Below are 9,819 nucleotides of genomic sequence, written 5' to 3'. Positions count from 1 at the left end.
ACTTATACATATATGCAAATGCAAGATTAAAGTTTATCATCGTATTCATAAATAAAAAATTGCTAAAATATAATTGCTAATTACAATTAGAGTTATACAACATTTTGTAAAAATAAAACTTATAATTTAACACAACATTTTTACAAATCTTTACACAAAACAGTTATTTTACTGTTATTCACTTTAAAATACAAAATAATCAACTGCATAAATAATGTGCATTTATAATGAAAACATTAAGAAAAAAGTAAGTGAAAGTATTTTTTTCTAAAAAGAAAAGAAAATGAGTAGATCTTAATTACCCATGAAGTTACATTCCTTGTTTGGATTAATAGGTGTTAAAAGTATTAATAGGATGTCAATGAGACTTTTTAAGCAGGTCTTGAAGTTCATAAAAAAATAAAGATATAGATATTACATTTTTAAATCTTATTTATATTTTACAATTTATTTTTTTTCAATTGTTTTTTTAATGTTCAATAATAGTTTCTATATATCCTGTACTACTAATGACCAGTTCATAAATAATACTTTCATCGACATTTCATTTTATATCTTTCCTTTACTTCAAGAGTCATCGGGACTACTAGGGGTATTACATCAACAAAAAACATAACGTTTTATTTTCTTTCCTAACCAAATCGCTAATTATTTCTGTTCCACTAAATTTATGGTCTTTCTATGAAGCTAATTTCAGACCAACATACATTTACTTTTTATATTATGAAGCATTTTTTAGAGAAGAGTTTTTTAGTGATTTTTAAATCCGCAACTTTCTAAAATCTCTCTGTATCATGATCTCTTGGTTCTGATATATAAAACAGGTTTTCCAACTAAGCCATTTTTTTAAAATGTTTCACATTTCTGTTTTCCATTGCAACACTTATTCTATATTTGTTATATATGTTAATATCAACTTTTTAATTCACTATAATAAACTGTTGGTCTAAAATTGTGAGTAAGATTAATGCAACTCATGACAGAAATAAATGAGCGCAATGTGCTGTGAAAAGTTTATTTAAAACAGACATGGCATACCAAGCAAGCTTCTCGCCTAAACAGCTTTTTGTGTGAGCCAACTGTTTTTACACGAGGTATTATTTTAAATTGTTTTTTTTTGTTACAGATGATGCTTGATGTCAAAATTATTTAATGCAGTTCAAAACATAATGAATTTGTTCAAAACTTACATAATTTCTTTAACAAAATACCTTGTTTAAAGATCATTTGATGTTTTAGTAATTTAAAATTGCTTTTACTTAAAACATCAGTTGTTTAAAAAGTTAACTTATTTTTAGAAGTCATTTTCGTTTTCTTCGCAGCAGGTTTTCTTGCTGCCAACGGTTTCTGAGCGCTTTAGAGATTAGAGATCTTTTAGTATCTTTTGATAATGCTTTACTTTCTATAATCTGTCCTGATCTAATTGTTGTTGTTTTTTAAATTCATTATTTCTTGATTCAACATACAAGTTTTTTTATTTATTTTTTTTTTTTTTATATAATTGTTGGAAGACGGATGAGATGCTTCAACATTGTTTGTGTTACTTTTATAAATTACTAACCCCACAGGTAGCATGTCTCATTCCTCTTCTAACACTATAAAGTACATATTTAAACAAATAACGGCTTGTTAAAAAAAAAAAACCATCATCCAAATATAATTTGTATAAAATCATTATACAAACTTTTATATTTGCTGAAGGAAACCTCTCTTTTTCAGTTTTTTCTGATTTAAAAATCTCCATATACTTCAACCTGTTGTGGTGGTAGTTCTTTATCATTTTTATTTCCTAAAAATGTTAAAAGTTTTTTAAATATTTTTAATAAATATTAAGAAAAAAATAATAATAATTATGACTTACAGGATTTAAAATCTTTTACCGCTACTATTTCTTGTGTTTTTATTTGTTTGCTAGTCTGCATCTTGTAAACCAATCGGCAATAACTTGATAAGCAAGAGTAACAACATATACTGAGTATTTGTTGGGATTAATTTTGTTGAAGAGCAGTAAATGCTCATATATTGCTCTTCAACAAAATTAATACCTTTAACTTTGATATACTGGTGTCCATGTTGATTTAATCAACTAATCTTTTCAACATCATTGTGACTCTTGTCTAATATATGTTGAATAAAATTATTCATCTAATCATTTATCCAATGTCATTAACGATGCCACCAATCATTTAATGATGTCACCAATCATTTAACGATGTCATCTAATCATTTATCCAATGTCATTAATGATGTCATCAATCATTGATCTGTGAATTAAAATGATTAAAAAAAAATTCAAAAAACTATAAAGTATAAAATTATAAAAGTTTTTCACAATTTTTTATAATATTTTCCCTTTTAAATCAAAATATATCGGAGAGAAACACTGCAATGTCATATCTATTCAAAATCAAAATATATCGGAGAGTAATACTTTCCCTTTTAAATCCTCTTTTAAATGGATTACATAGAAGTGGAATACATTTAAGTGGAAATCATATAAACAGAATATATATAGTTTTATATATCCTATTTTGCTTTGTAAAGTTGATATAGTCTTGATGATCAGTTGGATTTTGTTTTAAAGCCTTCAATTGTGAAAAACGCCGCGAGAAGTGTCATGCTACTGACATCTATGCTTAAAATGCAAATGACCAAATATATATATATATATATATGTATATATATATATATATATATATATATATATATATATATATATATATATATATATATATATATATGTATATATATATGTATATATATTTTATTTAATATTTATTTATAATTTTACTACTTTTTTTTTATTTTTCACGCCCAACACAAAAAACTTGGTTCTGATTGTCTACTTTATGAACCTTTTGTTAAACATTTTATAAAATGTTACATTTGGGTCATAGGTAGCTAAGAATATTATGAGTCAAGCTAAAAATTAAGCTTTTAAATGGAGGTAGGAGATAAATGGGTATTTTGCTATAGTTCTTTATGATCTCTGTGTAAAAGAGTTAATGATCTCCTACTTCATGCTTTAAATTTAAATTTGGTGTGACAATTTATGAACAACCCTTACATATGATATCATTAAAAACTTATATCTCCTACCTACTTAAAAATTAACATGGAATTCACAGAAATAATAAATAACAAAAAAAAAAGTTCTTTTAAAAATAAAGTATCAACTTTTACATTTATCTCAATACATAAATTCCATAAATAAAAACTATAAAATCATTTACAAGATAACAAAAAAAATTTAAAAATATAAATGTAAAATTCTTGTAAAAAAGCAGTTGTGTAAATAGATAAATGGGGGATCACACCCCAGCAAGGCATGGGTAGGGGAGACCGTAACCAAAGGAACACAGCGAAGGTTTATAGGAGTTCTTTTATTATTTTTCTTTTAATTTTTAATAATCGATAGATTTTATTCATAAAAAGGGACCCCAAGATAAAATCATGCGAGAAGGGGATGGGGGAGCACAATTTGTAGTTATGCCACTATTAAAAAGATTTAAAATTTTTATAACAAAATACCATTGCTAAATAGTAGTACATATTCAAATAATTATAATATTTAAGTTATTCCTTGACACATATACATTTGAAGATAAATTTGATGAAACTTGTGAAAATGAGCGGATATGAACAGAGGGTTTATAACCAAGTTGCAAAACTCTAGTGCAAAAAATAATTGTAGCAAAGAGTAATAGAGCACTGTAGTTATTGTCAACTTTTAATCGCTAGAAATACTTTGTTCAAATTTAAATTTTATATTTGTGTCAGAGATTTCCAAAAAAAATCTTTGTTGTGAAAACTGAAAAATGAATCAAATATTTTAACTACTCTATTTCATATTTACAATCTCAAGCTTATACAATATATTGTTGTTCATATCGCAAATCGTGCATCATTGATAAGTTTATTAGTGCATTTGTGATCATATTGCAAAATCACTCTTTATTGGTCTTGGCAATTTGTTCAACTCCTAAAATAAATTTAAACCAAAAACAACAAGAACTTTAAACTATTGAGTTTAAAAAATAATCGATAAGAAAAAGAGTTCATGTAAAAATAGTTTTGAAATTTTTCCATTTTATATATTCTTATTACATAATACTTTAACACAGTATGTAATATTAAACTCCGTAATGGGAATATAAAGAAAATCTATAAAAAAATAAGAAAATAAAAGTAATGAACAGACAAATATATATATAACTGTTGTAAAAATTATTGTAAAAAACGGAGAGGCAAAAATAAAAACTACTAGAAAAAACTACTACAAAAAGGTTTAATTGGTATAAATTGAAATCTAGCATTTAAGTTAGCATTTTGTGTTGTATCAAGTTGGCATAAGCAGGTGTCTCTTTGTTTGACGTTTTGTTCTATTAAATAAATAACAAATTTATATAAGAAAAATTATTTTTTGGTGACGAGCACAAGCACAAGGTGGCTATCGTTCCGGAGGTGATAGCCCCCCTTATCATTTGAGGTCATTCCTTTAAAGGGTGTCGTAAAGCCTAACTATCAATCTGCTGGATAAGACTAAGTACTAGGTACAAGAAAGTTTCAAACAGGTGTTTTCCCTTCAACTCAATTGCCACTATAATTTGAAATATGTAACATTTTTTAACAATTTAACAGAATTTTTAAAATTCACCATAAATAGAACAAAATTAACTAGATGTAGTCTGACCTGCCAACCTATTGTTTTGACACAAACTTTTCTTTAACAACCTGTGAAATTTACAAGATGGTTCTCTTCAGCCATTTTGAGAGAGAAATTCCTGATAGAAAAAGAAAATCACTATTAAAATTTTAAAAAAGAAAATCACTATTTAATATTTTTTGGCAATACAAAAATAAAAAATTAACAACAAAATTAACAAAATCTAGTCTGACCTGCCAACCCATTGTTTTGACACTAACTCTTTGTTAACAACCTGTGAAATTTATAAGATGGTTCTCTCCAGCCATTTTAAGAGAGAATTTCTGATAGAAAAAGAAAATCACTATTAAATTTTTAAAAAAGAAAACTATTCAATACTTTTTGGCATCATAAAAATAAAAAATTAACAAAAAATATAAGTAAATGTAGTCCTACCTGCAAATCAATCGTTTTGACTCAAACTCTTCCTTCACACCATGTGAAATTCATATAATGGTTCCACCTAGTTATATTGAGAAAGAACTTGCTGATAGAAAAAGGAAATAACTATGAAATTTTTTGAAAAAAAATCACTAATAAATATTTTTTATCACAATAAATAAAAAAATATTTTTTTAAAAAAATCTCTATTCAACTTCTTTTGGCACCACTAAATAAAAAAATATACAAAACTTAAAAAATGTACTCCAAAATGTCAATCCATTAGTTTCACACAAACTCTTTCTTTACACTCTGTGAAAATTGCAATTAAGTGGCCATCTGTAAAGGAAGTCATGGTAAAAGGGAGTAGGGGGTCGAGACAAAAGGACAAAAAAGAGCAAGAGAGAGAGAAGAGTTCCTCTTTCTTTAAGGTGATATCCTCAGAAAAGGATATCACCTATAAAGACTTTTTTTATTTTTTATTTTAATCTTAATAACCTAGAAAATGATTTTCATAACAAGCTTCATAGAAACACATATGAACGTGTGTTTTTATGAAGTTATTGTTACATTATTGTTCATTTGATTTAAATTTTGTTCAAATCTACACTTACTATAATTTAATAAACAATAATGAAATGATAATTTCATTCAAATTAAGTTATTGTTACAGTATTGTCACAAAATTCTTGATAAACTTTTTAAAGAAGTAAAAAAATACAAATAGTCCTGCAGCTAATTATTAAAATATTATTTGTTGACAAAAAAACATTATTTATACATATATAAAGCCTATTTCTTTGCAAGCTATATTAATAGGACTTGACAATGTTAAAGTTTTAAGAAATAGAGAAATCAAGAATTAAAGAATTTCTTGTAAAAAATATCTTTTCAAGAAATTCTTGACTCATATTTAAGGCAGAACAGTCGATCTTTGTTGAAGAAACAGAATTTTGAATTTGCTGGATTTTTAAAGTTCAATAATTGATCAGTTCCTAATGGTGGCTGAGTATATTAATCCTTCCAACATGACAGATATTGATTCCCATCATCTCTATACAATAGAGTAAGACTGGTTTGCCTCTCATGTTCACATGAGTCATATTTCATGAAGATGGTAAAGTGCGAATATTCTGAATGTTGCTCTTCGACAAGGAGCTCTTATTTCCATGTTATTCCTGGTCACTTTTTTCCTTCACCCATTCTAATCTGCCCATCAAAAGATAGCTTAAAAGCTGTAGCCATTTCAGACTTTGCAGAAAAGAAACACTTCCCTTATCATCTCTAATATTCAGCGCACCATTCCTTGATCATTGAAATCATTCTCTCTTTATGATCTGTTGTCCCTTTGTACAATTAAGTTTGTCTCAGATCTGTAAGCATTGCAACTTGTTTTTGAATTCTCAAGTCATGCTTAAAAAGTGTGTCAGCTCTACTTATTCCAATGTTTTTAACCAAATAGCTGTTATCCCTTTGCAAGTCAGACCTGTCCACATTGTCTCCAAGCACAAAGATTGATGGCTATAACTGAGGCAGAAGAGAATGCAGCCTTTGCTGAATAGCTCAATGAGGACAAAATCAAAACAGAGAGCCTCCATATTCCAAATGATGCGACCATATAAGACAATTCTGTTTTTGATTAAATTTATATAGACTACCTTAATATAATTTTTCAATTGTGAAATGCACATGTAAAAAATGTCAATAAAAATGCTTGAATTAAGAGCAGATTTTGTTTTAAACAATTTTATATTATCCTCTTTAATGGGGGATAGAAAAAAAGGCAACCGTTGACAATGGTAAGGAGGAAGTCAAAAGAATGCCTAAATGATAGTGACTTTTTATCTTTTATTATTCACTTTCTCAAAGCCGAGAAGGCCACCACAGATAAGGAGGCTACTTAATAGTGGGTATATCCCTCTCTCAACTCTATAACTCCTAAACACGAACCTTGACGAACAAAGCCGCTGCGCGGAGAAGCAAGTTGAACGCGGTACAACCAGGGACGTGGTGGGAATCGAACTCGGAACCTCTCACTTATGAAGCGAGCGCTTTATCACTATACCACTACTGCCTAAGGTAGTGGTGTAGTGGTAAGTACTTACTTTATGGATGGCTCCTAACCTATCTGAATTGACCTAGAATATCCCTTCATGAAAGTATAATAAGGGTCTTCATAAAATCTTTAATTTTGGGGTATTTTCGTTAGCAAAATCTAATTACGCAAAATTCTTTTTAAAAAATCATTGACACCCTTAACTGACACTAGTATGAATATATAAAGTTTTACACATGCCAAAAAGCTGTCTTGTGTACCAAAAATAATTGTTCCGACTTACAAAGTAGTGACTATATACTGAAAAATTGAATTTTTAAAAATTTTTCTCAAAGTTATAAAATAACTGATTTACTTAACTATTTATCAACCGCCATGTCTTTTATCACATTAGTATCTATTATTATTAATATATTAGCAACAATTAATTAATAAAAAAATATTTTAAAAAATCGAAAAAAGACATTAAAAGATTTGATTAACTACTAAACCACACAATATTCTATATAATTTTTTTAAATGCTCAAAAGTTTTTCTGATCTCGGTTAAGGCCAAAGTTTGACACAGCTATTGTGTCAAACTTTGGCCTTAACTGACACCAGAAAAACTTTTGAGTCTTTAAAAAAAATTAACTCAACAAACCGCACCTGATTTTTTAGTTTGTTTACCCCAATTCCTAATAAATGATATAGTATGGCTTAATAAAAAAGTCGATATATATTCACTTACTGTGCTAATTATCAAATAATTCAGTAAATAAATGTTAAAACATAAATGCGAGCAAATTTTTTTACATACATTTAGGATTGAAATGTTGTTTAAACCATGGTGTAAACCATTTTGAAGTGTAAAAACAGGAAATCAGTGTTGTATTTACAAATATAAAAATAGTGACTTAGATCCCACAATTGGTTTGAAAGTAAGGGCCATACAGATAAAATGGAAAATAGAAGAGTTATTGAAAATAATACAACCATTTGCAGTAGTTTTAGATAAGTTGCTAAGAGATATAACAAAAATACTTGATAAACAATGTTTGTATTTTCTATAAGATGGAAAAAAAAAAACTAGACATTTTCAGACTGTCAGTAATACTTATCTTCTTACAAACAGACTATATCTTAGATAATTCAAATCTTATCTATCTGAAAATGAAAATAAGGCTGCAGTGAATTTTGAAGATAAAGAATACAAAAATTTGTTACCAAAAATATTTAACTTTAAATCTTTGGATTGTAACATTGTAATAGAAGGATTGTTAAATGTACCAACATCTTGTGCAGGAATCAAAAAAATTTGTTCTTGTGCAGGAAACGAAGAAATCTCATGTAGTACAGGAATCAAAAGAACTTGTCGACTCGTTCATTTAAAGTTAAGAAAGAAGATAGGTGTAGAAAAAGTTTGACACTATAAAGTGTTTTGTTAAGGTTAGAGAAGGTTTAACTCAAGTAAAATAAGGAATGCTAATTTTTAATTAAAAGAGATAACTAAATACAGCTTCTTTTAAAAAATTAGAATTTACACAAAACCATGGTTATTCTGTTTTGTTTTTTTAATAAATCTTGATTTTTTTTTTCAAGTAGCACATATTAGATTTATATTTGACTATTCAATAATCATTGTTTATTATTATTGTAGTTATTTAACCCAAAACTTAAAGAATAAAGAACTCTGGAGTTGAAACAGTTGTGGAAAGTAATTTCAAAGTAGCACATATTAGATTTATATTTGACTATTCAATAATCATTTTTATTATTATTGTTGTCATTGAACCCAAAACTAAAGAATAAAGAACTCTGGAGTTGAAACAGTTGTGGGAAGTATTTTGAAAGTAGCACATGTTAGATTTATATTTGACTAGTAACTACTAATGAACTATATTCTTTAATAAAAAAACAAATATAATTAATTAAACTGTTGAAAATCAACTAAACTACAGAAGTATTAGAAAACCAATATAAATAAAAAAGTATTTTCAAAGTAGCATATATAAGATTTAAAGAGTTTTGTCCAGATTTATTTCTTAAAACTCAACAAGCAGAAAGTCAAGGTCAGAAAAAAAGCAAAAAAAGAACATAAAGAGAAAAATGATTGATTGTGAGGGAAGTGATGAAGTATTTCAGGGTATCAGTGAGTTAGATAAATAAACATTTATGTTACAATATAATTGTTGCAAGAATAAAGGTAGGTGAAAAGTTTACTTCAGGGTGGCAAACAAAAAAATCTTTTATAAATGAGAAAAATATAAGAGATAACTGAAGTTTCCTTTATTATTCCACTATTATTTGTGTGTAATAAAATTGAGTTTATAGAATCAATATAAAAACCATTTAATCCAGAGGGCACATACAGGCTGCAGTAAAACATAACAAACAAATCATGATTTTTTAAGGTTATGCAACCAAGCATTAAAAATAATTATAATAATTATAGACTGATTGAATGTCTATTTAGTTGTAGCAATGTAAAATGTAATTGTATTAAGTATTCTATATTAAACAACAAAGATGTAAAAAATTAGAATTTTGCCATTTTTACCATTTTTTTTTTTAATTTATGACAATTTTTTTATCTGAAAAGATTTTAAAGAAACTATAAAAAAATTAAATTATTTAAAAAAGAAAATATAGCTTTGTTGAAACGATTGTCTCCTTACTGCATATTTCTTTTTACTGCT

General features: G+C 26.9%; 1 long non-coding RNA gene across 1 annotated transcript; it reads right to left on the bottom strand.

Annotated features, from left to right (window-relative positions):
• Positions 1-3,857: 3,857 nt before the first annotated feature.
• Positions 3,858-5,744, bottom strand: LOC136074748 (uncharacterized). The gene is made up of 4 exons (XR_010635388.1): positions 5,102-5,744; positions 4,900-4,989; positions 4,694-4,784; positions 3,858-3,982 (listed from the first exon to the last, which is right to left on the bottom strand). It is a non-coding gene; the product is annotated as an uncharacterized LOC136074748 (long non-coding RNA).
• Positions 5,745-9,819: the final 4,075 nt, after the last annotated feature.

Source organism: Hydra vulgaris, chromosome 01 (genome assembly GCF_038396675.1).
Source record: "Hydra vulgaris chromosome 01, alternate assembly HydraT2T_AEP".
NCBI lineage: Eukaryota > Metazoa > Cnidaria > Hydrozoa > Anthoathecata > Hydridae > Hydra > Hydra vulgaris.
This window is presented reverse-complemented; position numbering and strand designations above follow the sequence as displayed.